A 19,385-nucleotide genomic window follows, 5' to 3' on the forward strand; every position below is an offset into this window, starting at 1 on the left:
GCGGTTTGCTGTAAGACAATGTTTTTCTTGCTCCCCGACCAGAGAACATTGTGGTGGAACATGCGTCTTCCCAGCCCAGTGATCAAGCTGACAGCCTTTGCGATGCCGTTCAGCTGAGCCCCTTCCATCCTTCTAAGTCATCCATCCTCTTCCTGGGAGCCCAGAGTTCTCTGCCCCTTAGCTGTCCTGGTCAGCCTGCCTCACTGATGTCTGACCTTTGGAGCTTAGGGCTGTAACTAGGCACAATAAGTTTGTAACTTCTATTACATCATAAGAAACTATTAATAATAAAAATACATTACAATTAATAGTTTGGTATATATGTAGTGCAGGTGACTTGATAACAAACCCATAATTTTCCTGCTGCAACTGATTGACTGACCGACCTATTTTTTGATTTGTCTACTGGGATATTGACTGGATGATTCCTACAGGGGTGGTGACCTACGTTTGTACTAGTGGCGCCTCTCCCTTCCTGGACGAGAGTTTGAGGAGACGTGTCTCAACATCTGTCGCCTGGACTTCAGCTTCCCCGGACACTTCCAGGTGTGAGCCCAGCTGCCAGGACTTTGTCCGCCTGCTGCTCCACGCCGAGCCAGAACGGCGGCCTCCGCAGCGTCTCCTGCAGGCGCCCTGGCTCAGCCTCGAGGTGTGATAAACTTTGACACTGGCATGCCACCTTAAACCATACGCACAACCGCCGCTGTCACATCTCCGATCATCACACCTACATCTCGATACCTCCAGACTCTTCCTTCATCGGAGACGGAACACCTGAACGATGTGCGGCCCATCGGCACCATTAAGGCCTTCCTTCACAGCCGCCTGCTCAACCACATGCCGCTTCACTAGGTAATGTGACAGCACCATGTACTGGAGGGCCCTGTATCTACATTGTTGTGGTATAACAGGAAGTCCTGCTGGCCACCAACTATTGAGGATGGTAACATGTTGACTGGTTACTGAGAGGACCACCACACTTTTCCAGAATTATCACCTTTTCCTTCACCAAGCCACAAAGTCCTGCTGCTGCGACTGAGCACTCGGCTGATAACCCTTTGACTCTCCCCAACTCCCCTCCTGAACACACCTTGGCATGTGGTCATTATGCCTGCACAACAAATGAACTCTGGAATCAGTTTGAGCTTTCAACCTTGACTTAGCAGGAGAGAAACCGGCTTTCTCAACAGCTAGTGCTAGTGCAACCGCGCTAACAGAGAAAAATGATACTGTTTAAAAGAGAATTCAGGCTGCTTTCGGTTGAACACAAGAAGATGTTTTTTTGTAATGAGAGATTACTTTTTGTAAAAGAAACCATACATGATGAAACAGAGAACTGTCTTTATTCACACCTTTTGGAAAACAAGGGTGAGTTAGTACGTCAAATAGAAACAGGAGGTGTGAACAAGTGGCACCCTCAGCGGGCCACTTTTCCAGAATAGATAACAGACCAAACCATGTTTCCCACAACACATTATAGCTACATTCAGTGCAATAGTTTGCTTATCTTTATGTCCCTGTTCGTTTAAAAGGTATAATTTTTTCAGTTTGTGACACTAAGAGAGACTAAATTAACTTCAACGAGCTGTGTCAAAGTTTCTCCGTTTTTACCTGCATTCGCCTTATTTGTAAATAACAATTCCTGCCTTTCATTATCTTTTGAAGAATTTGTCTCAAATGAACAAAGCTATTTAATTTGCAGAGTATTAGTGACTCCATACAGTTTGTTAGGTAGTCTCTTCCTGCGGACCTCAGCACTGGATTTCACAATGAACAAACCGCTACTATAAATGCACTCGTATTTTGCATTAATTCCCATGTGCAATGTTGCAGCTTAAACATTTATGCAACTATTTATGAAGACTTTGTGTTGTAGCCGTATTCTTAAAAAGGCATGTACGTACCTGGTACTGCGATAGATGTCTGTATTGTGTTTAACTCTTCTGTATTAATTCAGTATAATATCTGCAAACACCTTCCAGACAAGAGGCGGGTTTTCAGAAATAATGTTATAAAAATATGGTATCTAAAAAAGAGGCACTTATGCTTTGTCCATTGTTCTGTTTTTTTTATTTTCTGTACATACCAAAGTTGAGTATCGTTCTTTTCCTGCTCAAAATGTTTTTATTTTTATTTCTCATGTTAAGTTAACAGACCACACTGAACCAGGACATGTCAGTGTTACACAGGTTCATCTGGATTTATTTATCTTATTGTATAAAGAATTGTTTGTCTTTTTTCAAGCTGGCCACAAGTGTTTGCTGTGTGCTTTTGTTTGGCTTTTTGGTAGGAGATACTGGTGTATGGCGCAAGATTTGTTCCAGTTGGACATCATAAGACCGACTGGGTTGGACATTTTTTACCAAGCAATAGGTCTGGAAAATTGTCATCGTGGACCATTCACTATGGACTTTAATTTATTGGAGTATGCATTATACCTTTTGAGACACACAAATATTGTACCACCAACAGTTCAAATGTATCCTTTGATAAATTCCATTCCGCATTAACAGGTACTGCTGTGAAAGAGGTCAGTTATTTTTCATTTGAATAAGTTGATGTATCAGTTACAAAGTTGTTAAACTTTTTTTTTAAGTGCCAGTTGAGGGAGCCAACTTAGGAGTTGGGTGGAACTTAAAACGTACACATTTTCTTATTTTATCTGAAGGTTGTAAGAGTTAATATCTGATTTAATGTTAAACAAGCCAATAACATGTTGAGTCAAATGACTGTCGTCGGTCTGTACAGTCTTTCATTTTGTGTCATTTTTATTTATTTGGTGTAACTAGGTTTCCTAAAATCATGCTGTTACGGTTTATCAAGTTCTCTTAAGCCTATTTCATCAAAGAATATGATCTAAGTAATACATGCCTTTGGGAAACCCGGCCTATACATGATGTAAGATGTACAGAGAGGGTCGGGCAGTTTGCCCACACCCAGGATGTAACCTCTGAACTATGTCATATTTTAAATACACATAGAGCAAAACTGCAGCAATGTCATTTTTGAATGTCTTATTAGACTTAGTTTTACTTTTGCATGTATATTTCTTTGTACAGAATTGTGTTTACATGTTCCTAAGTGTTGTAAATATCTTATTTTGTCCTGTTATTTTGCCATTAAACGTACAAGGACAACCTGGTGCGCCCGCAACTTTTGCGTACACATACAGTACACGGACATACCCCCACACAGATAATGTCTGCCTTGAAACTAGTATTCATTCATTATTTCCATACCTTTGAGAGAAGTTTGAGACCATGCTGTTTTCCTGGCGAGTAAATGGCAGGGGAAACCCCGGCACAACAGTCATCTAAATGAATCAAAGCAGCAATTAAGACTTCTCTACGTGACATAAAGGCTTTTTTCACACTGAATATTATTTGTCGTTTGAACTAGGAGCCGTCAGAAAGCAACACCGGCTTATCGTGTAGTTTACCGGTGACCATGTAATAATATGTAGCAATGGGGAAAGTCCTTTTGTTTCCAAAGTGAAAAGCAAGATGATAAGACAAAAAAGAAGAGACGCGCACTGTATACTAAGCAGGTATTTACTCTGATCAAGATCTGTGTCTGTGATAACCCCTGAAAAAAAAAGAACAGAGAGTAGGAGTTCTGATCTTATCTGTCCTCTGCAGATGCTGCTACTGTTGCATGAATCAGTACCGTACACTTTCCCCCCTCCTCAAAACACATCTTACACCCAGCTACACTACATCAAAAGACAGAAGTTACCAAAAAGACACTTTTTTTTATGCTTTGATGCACTAATGATTTTTAATCCGTACATTTTCTTGAAAGACACCACGAAACAATTATTATTAGGATGTAATAATTTTAGCCTTGTAAATTGAATAATTTAAATATTTCCACATTGAAGCTTTGTGTCATTGTTTTACCAGTTCACTCCAACACCGATACTAAATATGTACACGGGACTGACATCTTCTTATCAGTTGTGAATATGTGTTGTTTTTCTCTGCAACGCAGCAGCAAATATTTTGCATGAAACCCAGAACTGATGTTTGTCAAAAGTTCATATTCTCAATCCACCACAAGAGCTGTTAAGTGTAGAGGCGGAGCATCCTGGATGGTGTCTCTTTTTGTTATGGTTTAACAAATCTGATTGGTCTACACAAAATGCAGAACATTTCCATTATTGATTATCTGATTTCTTTAGCATTTCTTCCAGCAGTGAGACAATATTTCCCCTTTGTTACCAGCTCATCTACAGTGGCTTCTGGTAATCTTCTGTCTTTGTCACCACACTGAATTCAGCTTCACTCATACACCAAAAGGGCCGACACTTGTTTTCATAATAAACAGTGAAACCCTGAGAACGCTGGGATCACCGAGATATCAAATCATCTAGTTATGCCATTAGTTTTTCTCAGCATGTTCTAAAATACTTATCATTTAAACGATGTGATTGTCACCTACACACACGCAGTATGTACATGAAACTTACAAATGTACAGTACGCCCTCTTTTCAACCAGGTTCTGCAACACCACTTGATGCACTAGAGAACGATTGAAGGGTTTAATCCACCATTGATAATAATACAATGGGGAGGGCAGTCTCTCACATTGTGTACAACACAGAAACCAACAGTTCCATTGTTAATTTCCAAGTAGTCAATCAGAATATTTACACTTTCCGACAGCACCCTCATATCAATAAGTTTTAAATGTTACTGCAGTACTCTGGAAAATTATTCTGGGATCTCTTATTTAAAACTCTCGTTTAAAAAAGTCAGTTAGTTACCCCATTGGTCAGACTGAGTGATGACTTGGTCCGTTGCAGCTTCCCTCATTGGCCGTCAAAAGCTCCCCCCCCACTCGCGTGTGCGTAAAGTTAAAACTCTGTTTAGATTAACCAGAGATGGTTTGTACAAAGCCTATAGAGGATCTTTGATAAACTACATTATACACTAAATCATCTTTACATAGAGCTTCTGAAATTACGCATGCCTTGAAACACTTGATGGCAAGGCCGCACATGCATTTTATGATATTCATTATGCAGCGGGTCTGTTTTATAAGAAATTTAAATTAAGTGCCATATTTACATCCGCCTTGGCATAATTGTTATTTGTGTGACATGTAGAGTGGGATGTTGTGATGTTTTTAAATATAGTTTACACTATGCATGAGGTGTTTTAACGTAGTTGCCAATCCAAGATAATAACAGGAGTTGTTACATATCCATGAACATGTACCATTTTGGTTACATGTGGAATGAAGTCTGAGTCTTTCTGTCACGCAAACCTTCATTCCTCCACCCCCAATTGCGATCATTGCTATATATATTTATAAACCGTGGAAACGATCGTGCAACGTAAATCGTCGTAAAACAGATTATCATCCGTGTATGCGTCTTCGAAGATTTTGCGCATGCGCATGTCAGATTGCAGGCAGCACAGATCGCGTACCCACAATGCCCCACCACCCGCCACACGCTAAGTGAGCAAATCTGGGTGTGGCTAGCATGCTAAAATGCTAAAGTTAATCAGAGTATATGGCTGCAGCCTGCAGCATCCCATCTCGTCCGTCCGTCTCATCCGTCCCGTCTCATACGGAGTGTGTCCAACGGTAAATCCAGAGGGTAAAAAATGCGAAATCGCGAATAATTTTCCAGATGGATGGTCTGTTGACAAGATATGCAGACTATCGTCTGGAATAAAATAAACCTCGTCAACTATCATGCTAATGAATAAAATACTTTTAATATTTGGTTTTAACACGTTTAGTTAAAAAAAACCCCAAGAGAGATCCTTGCAGTACAGGTCGCAGTCGGACTCGAACTAGAGGACCGCTGCATCGAGAGCTAACACTAATTATGGACACCCGCTCTACACACGGAGCTATCGGGTACTTGAAAAAGAAAAGAAACACTAAATATTTAATGATTTTATAATTTGTGTGATTGCCGTTACTGTTAAATAAAAAAACAAAAAAATATTGAAGTATTTTATTCATATGTATGATTGCCGTACTGTTTAGGTAACGGCAATTTAAACTAAACGTACATAAGATAAATGCAGACTATCATACTGATAATAAAAACACTTAAAATACGTGTTCGTCTATAAAAAAAAATGCAGATGATAGGCAAACTAAAAAATCCTTCTATAGCTGCAACTTTGATTTAAGTTAGGTTTGGTTTTAATTTCTTTCCCCCCTTTCATACATACAACACAAATACGATAGAACCCGTGTGGAAGAAAATAAACAATCGCATCCTGGCCCAGACCGGGGCAGCAGAGATACGCAGTCGAATGCAGACGGGTCCCAAGACCCAGGCCGATGCCGCGTTAGTAGAAAACTACAACCGCTTCTGCCCTGGGTCCCAGAACCCAACGCATTCTGCTGCCCCGGGTCCCAGAGACCCGACAGCATTCTGCCCCGGTCCCAAGACCGACCGCATTCTGCCCCGAGGTCCCAGATACCCACGCATTCTGCCCGGGTCCCAGAGACCCGAACCGCTCTGCCCCGGTTCCCAAGACCCGACCGCATTCTGCCCCGGTCCCAGAGACCCGACAGCTTCTGCCCTGGGTCCCAAGACCCGACCGCATTCTTCCCCCGGGTCCCAGAGACCCGACCGCATTCTGCCCGCGGTCCCAGAGACCCGACCGGCATTCTCCCCGGTCCCAAGACCCGACGCATTCGCCCCGGTCCAGAACCCACGCATGCTGCCCCGGGTCCCGAGACCGCCAGCATTCTGCCCCGGGTCCCAGAGACCCGACAGCATTCGGCCCCGGGTCCACAGGACCACCGCATCTGCCCCGGTCCCAGAGACCGACAGCATTCTGCCCCGTTCCCAGAGACCCACTTCTGCCCCGGGTCCCAGAGAGCCTGACAGCCGAGGCAGCGACTGTAGCCTAGAGCTACAGTCGAATGCTCTCGCCATGCTGATAAGCAGTTATTTGCAGCAATGTCCCAGTGAAGTTGTGAAAACAATTAATATACAATTAAAAAGTCTTGGAAAAGTTGAACATGTTTATTTTCGTAGTCTTGTTGTTGTGTGTGCAGATCGTGGATTGTTTATCCCTCCTCAGGAGATCCCGCGTTAGTCGCAGAATCGCTTGCGTCGCTGCTGCAGGTTTCATCAGATGTAGCCACGTTAATATGGAACAACACAAGCATAACATTCAGAAAGGAAGCAAACTTGTATGGCAAAATGGGTTACTTAACAGTTTTTTAACGTTTTTCAAATTGATTGCAAACAAATGTGGTCACGAATTTACCCTGACTCCATCTGGAAAATTATCGCGATATCGTAATTTTGAACCCTCTGGTTTTACCGTTGGACACCCTCCGTATGGGGACCGGATGAGACGGACGACGAGATGGGATGCTCCAGCTGCAGCCCATACCCGTCTCAAGTTAATGTGGATCCTCCAGCGGTGGGCGGGTTTGTGAGAAGAACTGGATCATACACAGAGACACTGAGTGGACTGACATGTCATGCATTGAGAATGAACGAGCAGAGAAGTTGAAGGTGGAGCCTATGAGAGGACTTCCGGTGCGACCCACACAATGACTTCTAATAGGTTGGTAATTTAGATAAACTGGTGCTGGTTGTGGTTGTAACCGCTGTTATATTTGTGGATGTAAATCTCTGCAGAGGAATTGTTAATCTTGCTCTCTGTGTTGTGTGTGTGTGTGTGTGTGTGAGTGGGGGGGGGCTGTGGAGTTGTTATTGTATAGTGTACATGTTGTGTTGGCTACATTGTCATTCTACTGTTGATCTTGTGGCTTAATATTGCTTGTTTGTAGAGATTAATGCAACTATTCGGTTAAGATAAACCCAAGAATGCGTACTCTGTTTATTTATAAATATTTATTAAACAATATTCTGACACAATTAAGATAACTTCAACATTTCAAAAACGTGTGTTTTGGCACGTTCATCCACATATATCAGCATGACTGTTGTGACGAAAAAACGATGCTAAAATATATGCGTCTCTTCACATACAATAGAGACAAGCTTTTTAAACAAATAATGACAGTTAAGATTAGGGCTGTAACGATACACTTAACCCCAGATTCAGTTTGTATCACGATATTGACTCACGATTCCATAGACGACTAATCTAATGGTAATTTAGCCAGCTAGCTGGCACACTTCTGTCTGTCTGCCTCAGTCTCCCGCGATGCGAGGCTTCGTCGGGATGAGAGTTGACAACAGCCCCGGGGACACATCCAGAGTCAGCCCCCAGCCAGCTAGCAGCCATCCACTATCATTACAGCCCCCGTCCCAGGACACATCCCCAGTCAGCCCCCAAGCCAGCAGCAGCCGTCCACTATCATTACACCCGTCCCGGGACACATCCACAGTCAGCCCCAAGCCAGCTAGCAGCCATCCCCGTCAGTACTTAACGCCGGTGCTAAGGACGCTAACGGCAGTTTACTGAACCGTCGGGAAACAGCCCCAGCCACTCGGTCGAACAGCGCCCATTCGTAACGTTACACTACAGTTTCAGACCATCTTTACAGCAAGCTTAATTTACAAGCAAATGGGGATAAGGGGGATAAAAGGACTAATAGAATTTAAAGATATGTTAGCAGGGTGCCTCCAACTCACCCAGTAGAGGTTTCGCTGAGTCCTGCCGCGGCGTGGGGTTTGAATCCAACCTGCTGCCTTTACTGCTTGTCCCCCCCCCCATCTCTCTCCCCCTTTCCAGTCTATGCACTATCACTATAATAAGGGAAAAGTCCCAAAATAAATATAACCTTAAAAAAAAAAATGAAGGTATGTAGCACTGGATCTGGACAGGAAGGATAACTCTAGGAGTTGGAGGTTGCGGATCTGAGTGTCCCAATTTCACTTTCACATTGAATATCGTTACAGCCCTAGTTAAGATACCATGATACCCTTGATAACTATAAATGGTAGGATAAGATCTGGGAGGGGAAAGTGGAAGTCACACTCATTACCACCACTGAGGTGCCCTTGAGCAAGTCCCTTAACCCCACTGCTTCAGTTGATCAGACTGTTGTTGGACTGGGCAGCTTCCTGCTGAATGTGGAACTGTGTAAATGTGATCAGTGAGCTTGCACTCAGTATACCCCCCAGATAAACAATAAAAGTGCAAAATGCTGGAGATATTTTACGATTGTATCAGCAATGGCTGCATTCACATTATTTTCATTGTTGATTATTAACTAATTGAAGATTTTGCATTTCTTATTCAGCCAGTGAAAATGTTGAAACTCCACCCCACCTGAAAATATGATTCGCTTTACTGAATACTACTGTCATTAATGAGAATGTTACTTTTAAGGGGCACTTCACCATTCACTTCTATATCATTTATTACTGAGGTTAGACCTAGGGGTGAAACAGTTGCCTGTCTTGGCTGTCTTGGGTTTTATTTCAAGAAATATAATATATTTGTTTTTAGATTATTTTTTGGGGCATTTTCAGCCTTTATTTTAGGACATAGCAGACATGTAGGGGAGAGAAAGGGGGAATTAAAGCAAAGGGCCGCTGGCCGGAGTTGAACTGGGCTCGCTGCATAGAGGAGTCATATATGCCTCTATTATGGGCGCCCCGCTCCACCAACTAAGCTATCCAGGCGGCAAATTTTTTTTTTTGCATTTTGACATTAGGGGGTTACAGTAAGGAAATGCTTGAGGGGGGTTGATGTTTAACAATGGTGCCCAACCTGAATCTAACGAGGATGTTGCAATTAGGATATGGTATGCATAATACCACTTGGCTGGCAGTCTGCATGATAGAATTATCAGTATAATGATTTGAAAATTACCTGTTTCGTGAAATGTTGATTAAAATTGATTAACATTTTCAGAGATATTTCCAAAATTTGACAGCACAATGCTAATTTTTGCACAGAGACTGCAAAGATTACTGACAACACATACTCCCTCTTGTTTCATGTTGTGGTTTTCTCTAGGTTGAGGTGGTGCTGTTACAGTTGCTTTGAAACTTGCAATACTTTGGTTTCCAGCTGCACTGGGCACCTTTTGCTGTGGCAAAAGTTTTTCTATTTCTTTAGCTATTAGCTATGTGTACCCTATTTGTTGCACTTCTCTTAATGGTTTTTGCCCGGATTGACTGCAAGGAACTGGTCGGCATCTGAGTTTGTCTCTCTCTAAAAAAAGAGAGACAAATGTATTTCGGGACAGTTTCTTACCTATTATAAAATTGCTTCAACTCTGTTAAAGTCTTGCATATCCAGAACGATACTTATTTGTCTATAGCACTTTACAAGTATAAAGAATATATCTTTACACACAGGTAAACTGTTTTCATGTTACTTTATTACAAATCCTGTGTCTCTCAAGCTGACCATTGTCACGCTGTATTTGTCATATTGCTGAAGTCCTAAATAGCCCATAAGAAATGCAAATTACCACAAGAATGCCCTCATTGTGCAGATGACCACACAGACAGAAATAAGTAACAACCCCCTTTATACAGTATATGGAACACACTTTACACAGAGTGCTCCTCTCGTCCAGCTGGTGGTCGTGAGTAACTGACCCATTGATTCGTCCTGGGTATGCGACTTTGACCTCTCACAGCCTGCAGGGAGACTTGTTTTACAATCTAGCAGGTGCCTCCTGAACTTCTCCCCAACACCATACAGGATGGGGTTGAGGCAGCTGTGAGAGTAGGCAATGGCCTCAGGGACTGTAACCAATGTGATGGCTTGCTGCTTTCACTTCTGTATAGATGTGCAATAGCTCCATGGCTTTGAAGAAGGATGCAACTTTGTGGGATCCGCGCAGAGAAAACAACTACCACTATGAGAACTAAACGGATCGTTGTTTCTTGGATGACTGGCTGTGCACGCCTTTGGCAATCTGTGAGTAGCAGAAACCCATGATGACAACCGGACAAATAACCCCAAAAAGTTCATTTTAAAAAAGCAGAAATGCTCCAGATGTGAGAGTTGGATAAAGTGGTGTCGTCATTCGAAGTTGCTGTGATACACAGGGTAGCAGAAAAACTGAGTCCCATTATATTCACTCTAGCTGCTCTTTGAGGAAGATCAATTCGGGGAAAGAAGACAAAAAACCCAGCCAACCATGTCACAGCCGCTGCGATTTACCGAAGGACCTTGTCCGTACTCTCATAGCGTAACGCATGTACTTAGCCAAGACGGTCAATGCTCATTAGAGTGATGAAAAAGATCCCACCAGTAAAAAACAATATTATAAATCCAAGGACCGCTTGCACATAGCATCCCCAAACAGCCACTGGTCCCGCTTGGTGGCTAGGAAGGGAAGGGTACACACCAGAAAGGTCAGCAATAGCCAAGTTTAGAGGCACACGTCGGTCATGCGCGGAGTCGCACGCCACAAGTAATGCCCAGAGGACCAAAGAGTTACCCAGAAGGCCCAGGAGGAAGAAAATGGCATAGAGGGTGGGAATAAATGGCCCCATATGCTCAACACACACTCCCGAAGTCACCATCTGGTATTCTATTAGCTGTAGTATCTGGGAGGGTTACAGTGACGATATTGGTGAAGTTTGTTGTAGTAGAGCTGGTAAGAAACAGACAGAGGAACAAAATCACAAGGGGAAGTGAATGATTAGGATGTTCCAATTATTTCAGGTCAGTTTATTGACAATCTTGCTTGACATAGCTATTGGGAGGAAGTAAGATAAGCTGCACGGTTAAATAAAAGCAATGAGAATAATGTGTTTTGTTCTTGCAACCCAATTCAGAAATGCATGTCATTAAAAATATGGTAGCAAACTACATATTAGAAATAAACTACTGGATTAACTGAAATCCTTAGCTAGAGTCTTATAAAATTATAACTACTAAAAGTAAAGTGCAGCTGGAAGCTTGGGAGCACAGACTGGAAAAGAACCCATAGAGTTCATGACAAAGTGATTTAAGCTTAAAGAACAAAAAAAGTGTTTATGTGTATAAACTGTAGGTTTAATCTCACCTTGGTAAGTCTTCTGGATTCTCATCCATTCCGCAAAAGCAACAACAGCAGGGATGGTTGTAGACTGGCGAGCTTGCTGGAAAAAGAAAAAACATGACCTACTTTCTGAAGAAAAAAACAATAGAGCAGCACAGTCAGATTTCTTTTTCAATTTAAACACAGTCCCCCTGTTATGAAACGGCTGAAATTCCATGCTTTTTCGGTTTAAACGGCATACCCAAATTAAAAGTGGTACAGCTCCATATACTTTGACACTCTGGGGTATCTTGATGTCATTGGAAAGGTAACACTTTCAAGTTTTGTTACAATGTCGGGTGGGATATTAGCACCCGCCACCAGCCACTGGCGGGTACTTTTTCAAAGTGGCGGTGACTTTGCCTTGTCTACCAGCCACAGTGGGGGGTGGAGTGGTTTTCAGCGCTAGTCCGTGACACGGTTTAAAAAATGTGGCACATATTCCTGTGTGAGGAGGCCCCTGCCGAGCCAACTGTTGAGGGCGAAGTAAAGAAAAAAGAGAGGTACTTTTTCAAATAAGTGGCGAACGGAAAACAAGGGAATGGTTAGCTTACTAGGGTTAGCGATGTCCCTAAATGGGCAGTTGATCAGACAGACATTCAAATGCCCCTGTAATAGACAGTATTACATGCTGCGCTGGTAGGAGCCCATTACAACCTGATCTACTTTCACTCAACACGGTGCCATAAAGTCTAGACCCAATCAGATCTCCGTGAGCCTCACGACAGTACAGAGGAATGTTTGCCTTTAACAGAGCGACAGTAATTACATCATTACTGAGATTAAACTATATTCTGGTTTTATTTGCACTTAATAACGCATTCCTAAACAGAAACAACTCTTGCAGCGCACATGAACAAATGCGCTATATTAGCTCATACATAAATACCACCCTCGTAAATTACCCCTGTTTCTAACGTCAGCGTAGAATGGACTGATGACCATCATCATGCATCTTTTCGAAATAGCAATTGTAACAGATAAAAGACGCAGGATAAAAATTCCTGTAACACTTTTATGATCCATATCTATAATGTAATAAACATGGCCACGGAGAGTAAGTTAAATCACATTTATGCATTATAACACTAATCAGTTTTATAAAAGATTAGTACAGGTATAGTACCCTATGACCCTTGTGAAAATCGATACTGACCTTACAAATCACATGAAAGACTTTTATAATGTATATAAAAAATAAATTATTATAAAGCATTAAGAATATATATGAGTTCTTAAATATATTAATTATATTATACAGTTAAGCAGATTATAATGCATTATAAGTATTTTTACAATGCTTATAGGCACGGGCGTAAGTTAGGACTGTAAGTTATATGGAAACTTAACTGACAGTAATTATTCTTCCTTTCTCTTATTGAGTGTTTTTTTAAAATGAAGAATTAATATAGCATCACTGTCTTTAAAGCCTTGTAGGATAAAGTAAAGTCTAAGCCTATTGCACATTGAATTAAAATACTTGAAAGTATTGTGTCATAAACCTAATAGCCATAACTATGTAATAGCTGGACTAATATGACCTCATGTCTAGAATGACTCAGAGTTACAGTTAAATTAGGCTCAGTGGCAATCAATTAATTTCAACCACCTGTTAAGCTTTTTACTAATAAATTGTACATAAATGTCACATACTGTTAATGTAAAATCAGACAATCTTACCTGCAGTGCTTAATAAGATAGCTGATATATGTTGTAGTTCTCTTGGATCACAAGATGCTCTGGAGACGGCTAGTCGAATAAGTCATGATCATTTGCATTGGTATGAGAATGAAAATTGGTTTGCATACCACAAACATAAAGTGTAACATGTGCAAATCCCCTACCCCTACCACGTTTTAGGTGGGCTGTGGGCTAGCATGTGAGATGTATGGTTTTTTACTTCCTGCAAATGATTTCCAAGCGTTCATTTTAGAGACCACAGCGTCTGGGATTATATACAGAGAACCACAATCCAATATGCAGATTCAAAAGATGCAATGTGACTCGGACAGGCCTGAAGGCAGTACAGATGGAGGCTTGCAGAGCTCTTGTGTGCATGGTTATGCTTTTGTGCATTGCAGAAGTGATACCAGCCTTCACTGCAGTCTATCTAGTTGTAATCAAAACAGCACGTGTATGAAAGCAATAACTTTCTCTTTATAGGAAAAAACATTCTAATATCTAAAGTGCAAATTGAATGACTATCACCTTTTCCAGATCTTAACATGTTCTGCATTATTTTGATTGTCAGTAGTGAAATTGTAGGGCCCGTGACCATGCACTGCTCGTTAGTCAAATATATGTTTTTGTTATGACACAGGGATTCTGCTCTGCACACTTCTTGTCAATACTTACAAACTGCCAAGAATACTGTGTCAAAAGATTATGCTGATGCATTTGGTATATGGACGCCAGACAGTTTAAACTTACAGATCAATGGCCTGAAACTGTTTTTCTCACTTACTATACAAAGAAAAAGGCAATCAAGTTTACTTTATTTATTTGACAAAAGCAATATATTTTCACTTTCTTTGCAGCAAGATGTGTTCATCATTCCTATAATCAGATTTTACAGGTGTGTGGAAGTGTCTGTGGTGTCTCTGTGTGCTGAAAGTCCCTCTGTTCTGGCGGAAGTACCTACTCAGCACATAGCCCAGGTTTCTCCTAAACTTTTCACCTGCGAATGCATAGATGAGTGGATTTACACAGCAGTGAGACAGTGCAATGACTCTGCAAAGCCTATGCAGAGTTGATGTATTTTGAAGCCTTGCAGGTGTTTAGGTGTCCAGAAACAGCTGCATTGTCTGAGGAAAATTGTACATTGTAGGGGACCCAGCACACCACAAACACACACCACTATATGAATATCAGCTTAACAGCTCTGTTCTTTTTGGAGTTCCTGGACCTGGACAGCACAAAAAGGATTTTCACATAGCAGAAAACCATGATAGGAGACCCCAAAAAGCCCACAGTGTTCTCGTTGAAGTTTCGCAGCATCTCCAAAACTGCTGCTGGTCTTCTGGATACAGTGGCTGGCACTGGTAGCTGTCATCTACATCCATTTCCAAGGAGGCAAAGATCACCCAGGGATGGCCATGATGACCGATAGAACCCAGATAGTGGTGCTGGCTATGATTCCATAGCAAAGTGTCCTGGCTCGCATGGCTGCAACAGCGTGGACAATGGCCGTACGTCCACACTCATTAGGGTCCAAACAACGTCCCACTGTAGAACCCAACTGTTCAGATGAGCAGAGGGGGAAGCAAAATCAGAATCAGGCTTTTTCGGGCCTCAGGGTTTGGCTGACATATCTGACATTCCCAGTCTCTCCAGGATTTCACGATTTTAGATAGTCGCGGCCAAAAATGCCTGATTGCGGGAGCTTTTGTAAAAAGAAAAAGTGCGATAAAAGTTGCAAAAAAAAAAACCTTTCAAAATGCTAAGGATGCTACAAATGTTGGTATAATATAAAAATGGCTGGTGGATTTAAGACAAAAAAAATCATGATTTATTGAATGAATCAAATTTTAACATGTCTGTCGTGGCTTGTTGATCTTTACTTGTTAGTTAATTTCCTATCCTGGCCTGGGACACACATACGGTTTTTAATAATTCTTATTGGAATTTAACTTATCATTGCCCTACAATATGAGTGTAACTTTCATCTCCGTTTTTCTTTTTCTTTCGTTTGTTGTGTCTGTGCATGTCAGTTGCGGAGGGGGGACTAAGTAGCCCCGCTTCTGCAGTGAGCCACCGGATTGAAACAGCAGCTGCTTCAGTGACATCAGAGTGAAAAATCGCTACAGCTTACATTGATGTTAAAGTTTACTCAGGTGGCAGGACAGTCTGAAATGGTTTGCCACGGTCTTTTGCTGTTCGTTTGATGGTAATGTGAGATGGTCAAGTCACATTAAACAAGTCATCATTAACAAGGAAATGAATTGGCCACGTACGTGTGACGTTAACCGTTCTCACTCCCCTTGGTCATTGGCTCTCAGAGTCACATACTGATAAAAAGTCTGGCACTGGGGACTGCTGGGATTGGTTGAAGTCGCGGGAAACTCCGCTATTAGGTCAAATCTGCAAAAAAGTTGTGGTCAAAATTTCGAGTCACACCAAAGTTACGGTGATTGGTTGAATTTGCGTGATCGCAACAAAATCCTGGAGGGACTGCATTACACAGCATTTTACACACAACACACACACACAACAACACTCGGACCCACATTTCTCATGTTTAAGAAAACAAAAACAAAGTTGGCCTTATATACAAAACACAAATATAAAGAAAAACAAAACGCCCCACCTGATAGACTCCTGTCATAAGTTTGCATATACAAGGTTCTGGTAATTGTAGGCCAGAGGGCAGTGATACAGCCAGTATGAGGTCTGACAGGGCCAGGTTGAGGAGGCATATGTCCGCCATAGTCTTCAGTTTTATGTACCGAGGAGAACCCAGAGAACGGTGGTGTTGCCTGTGAAATCAATTCAAATTAAGTTCTTACTTATTTGTTTACGGTAACAAACAGACCAGTTGCAAATATCTTAATTTTGCTTGTGTCAGTTTCAGCTAAATGGCTTGAATGCAAATGTGCATTCAAATGTTAAATAGAGCAATACAAGTTTCCTTTTCCTTAACGAGTCAGGCCTTTTTGAACAACCTAGCAGACTTAGACCAACAGCATGTAGTAAAGTACGGACGAGTCGTGGATCTCTGGACACCCTGAACCAGGACCCCGATCGCAGGGGTCATTATAATCAAAGTTGTATATGTCCGAGTACATGTCGTTCTCTGATACGTTCATCTGCTGGTGTAAGGAGAAACAGAACATACAGGTTTTTACTTACTAATGATAAAATATCTAGAATCACCCAATAAAGGCAAAAACCTTTGTGGTCCTTCAGTAAAGAGAGAACAGATGTCAAAATCTGTGTGACTAGATGGCCTCATACTATCAACCAAAATAATTCAAATATTACTCAAATTACATCAATAAAATCCCAGTTAAGCTGCATAAAATAAATCATAAAATGGCATACATGTTACAATAGAATGATAATATTAAATAGAAGTTTCTATTGGCTACATTTGACCTTTTGTTGTGTTGTGTGTGTGTGTGGTGTGTGTTGTGTGGTGTTTGTGTGTGTGTGTGTGTGTGTGCGTGTGTGTGAGAGAAAGTATGTTATTCCAGTTTATCTACCAACCTCAATGAAAAATTACTCATGTTGGTATCAAACCAAGGCAATCACAAGTCTACACTAGCTCTAGTCTGGTGGGCATTAGTCCCCCTAAAATGACACTTTATGTCATTTAATGTAAGACATTGAGTTGATCTGTCCTTCCATGTAAAAGCCCAGCTGTTGTTCAACCTAACAATACTGATTTGTTTAGGGATATGTGTAATTTCCTGGAACCAGGGTGGGAAATTAACTTTTTTTCCCACCATCACACAGCCACAGTGGCTGGTGGAGCCCAATTACCAGCCACTTATTTTTACCAGCCATTTTCCAGAATTCAAATTTATAAAAGCACTAGCATATTTTGAAATGTTTCAGTACATATTTTGTATTTGAATACTTATTTTATTAATATAAGCATCCAAACTGCTGTGGAAGAAAATGTGCCTTTATTGCCACACTCTGTCCCTGAGGTCCAACTTTGCCAGCTGTATGGCAGTGCACTTGATGAGACTTGGATGACTTGTGGTGTTTTATTGCCTCTAATTTAAGGTTAGTTGTTCTCTAACGAACAAATTGTTTGCATTTTCTGAAGACGAGTAGGTCGACAGTAAGTACAGTCCCTGACAAAAGTCTTGTCTCTTATCTATTTTGTAGAAACACCTGCTATTCTTGACTTTTAATTATATCATTGTGTAGAAATAGCTCATATGAAAGCTAAAACCCTCCCAAATGATGTTCAATGCACTGAAATTAGTTTCACTGAAACAAGATTTATCATTTAAACAAGAACAGAAAGGTCAAATTTTGGCAAGACAAAAGTTTTGTCGCCTATACATAAATTTACTACAAATACTAAAATCAGCAAATAATAGTGGTGCTGTGAGATTCAAATTTAATATCTTGTATGACTTCCATGAGCTTGAAGGACTGCATCCATGCGGTTTGGCTAGGATTCATACAATGTATGTATGAAATCATCAGGAATAGCTGGAAAGCATCTTGCATGCCTCCCAGAGTTCATCAATATTCTTTGGTTTGGTCTCCATGCTTCCTCTTTCATCCTACCCCACATATGCTCAATGATTTTCATGTCTGGTGACTGGGCCGCCAATCCTGGAGCATCTTGATCTTCTTCGCCTTGAGGAACTTTGAGTGGAGATGGAAGTATGCGATGGAGCACCATCCTGCTGCAGAATTTGCCTCTTTTATGGTTGGGAATATAAGAGGTAGCTGAGATTTCTTGGTATTTGAGCTACTTCCACCCTGCAACTCTCACACACCCCCATACTGATGTAACCCCAGACCATGTTTTCTGCCACCAAACTTCACTGTTTTCTGGGTGAATCTTGGATCCATGGCGGGCTCCAGTAGGTCTCCTGCACAGGCACTGTGGTGTAATTTAACAGAAGATTCATCTGAAAAAACACTTCTTCCACTTCTCCAGCTCCATCCTTTTAGCAGGCTGTGGGCCTTGGCAAATGCCACACAGTTTTTCAATTGTCTTTGTTTAGTGCTGGCTTCTGGGCACTGATTCGACCATGGAGGCCCTTTCGAGACAGAATCCACAAACTGTTCAGGTTGACACAGGGACTTCAGGGGACCAGGTCTGGTGGAGCTTTGCTACAGTGGAAAATGGGCTGGCCTTGGATTTTCGAGCCAACAAACGGTCCTCTCGAGCAGTTGTCTTGCGGGGCCTGCCTGACCTGGCTTCTCAAAATAATCTCCAGTGTCTTCAAATGTTTTTTTAATCCTCTGTACTTGACGCTGAGACACATTGAAGGTGTCTGCCACATCAGCATGGATCTGGTCTTCACCTCTTGATAATCAAAACTTTAGTCTCAGGGTGAATCTTAGGCATGTTTGCAGAGGTCTAGTTGCAGTTGATGTGAAGGTCTAGTGTACTGGGGTTGTTTTTACACACCTGAGACCTGATTGATGATCCATTATTAGTCACAGGTGAAGCTCATATGACAAGGCGCAACACTTATGTCTTGCAAAAGTTGACTCAATGGCTTACCAAGCGTGAATATTAAAATACTTTTGACAGTTTCTTTTGCACTGAAACATTATTACAAAAGCTGTTGTGATTAAAATGACCATTTCTTGTAAATAAATCTTGATTAGAAATATAATTTCCAATGTGTCTCAGCGTCAAGTACAGAGGATTAAAAAAACATTTGAAGACACTGGAGATTATTTTGAGAAGCCCAGGTCAGGCAGACCCCGCAAGACAACTGCTCGAGAGGACCGTTTG

The 19,385-nt window shown here is 41.5% G+C and overlaps 1 protein-coding gene and 2 pseudogenes across 1 annotated transcript in view; 1 reads left to right on the forward strand and 2 right to left on the reverse strand.

Annotated features, from left to right (window-relative positions):
* The window catches only part of si:cabz01093077.1 (C-C chemokine receptor type 2), a 37,404-nt gene that overhangs the window by 1,312 nt on the left and 16,707 nt on the right, over window positions 1-19,385 (forward strand). The gene's annotated exons all lie outside the window — the stretch shown is intronic.
* LOC116690722 (C-C chemokine receptor type 8-like) lies at window positions 8,988-11,420 on the reverse strand (annotated as a pseudogene).
* Window positions 14,473-16,755, reverse strand: LOC116690723 (C-C chemokine receptor type 2-like; annotated as a pseudogene).

This window comes from Etheostoma spectabile, chromosome 6, assembly GCF_008692095.1.
Source record: "Etheostoma spectabile isolate EspeVRDwgs_2016 chromosome 6, UIUC_Espe_1.0, whole genome shotgun sequence".
Classification (NCBI taxonomy): domain Eukaryota; kingdom Metazoa; phylum Chordata; class Actinopteri; order Perciformes; family Percidae; genus Etheostoma; species Etheostoma spectabile.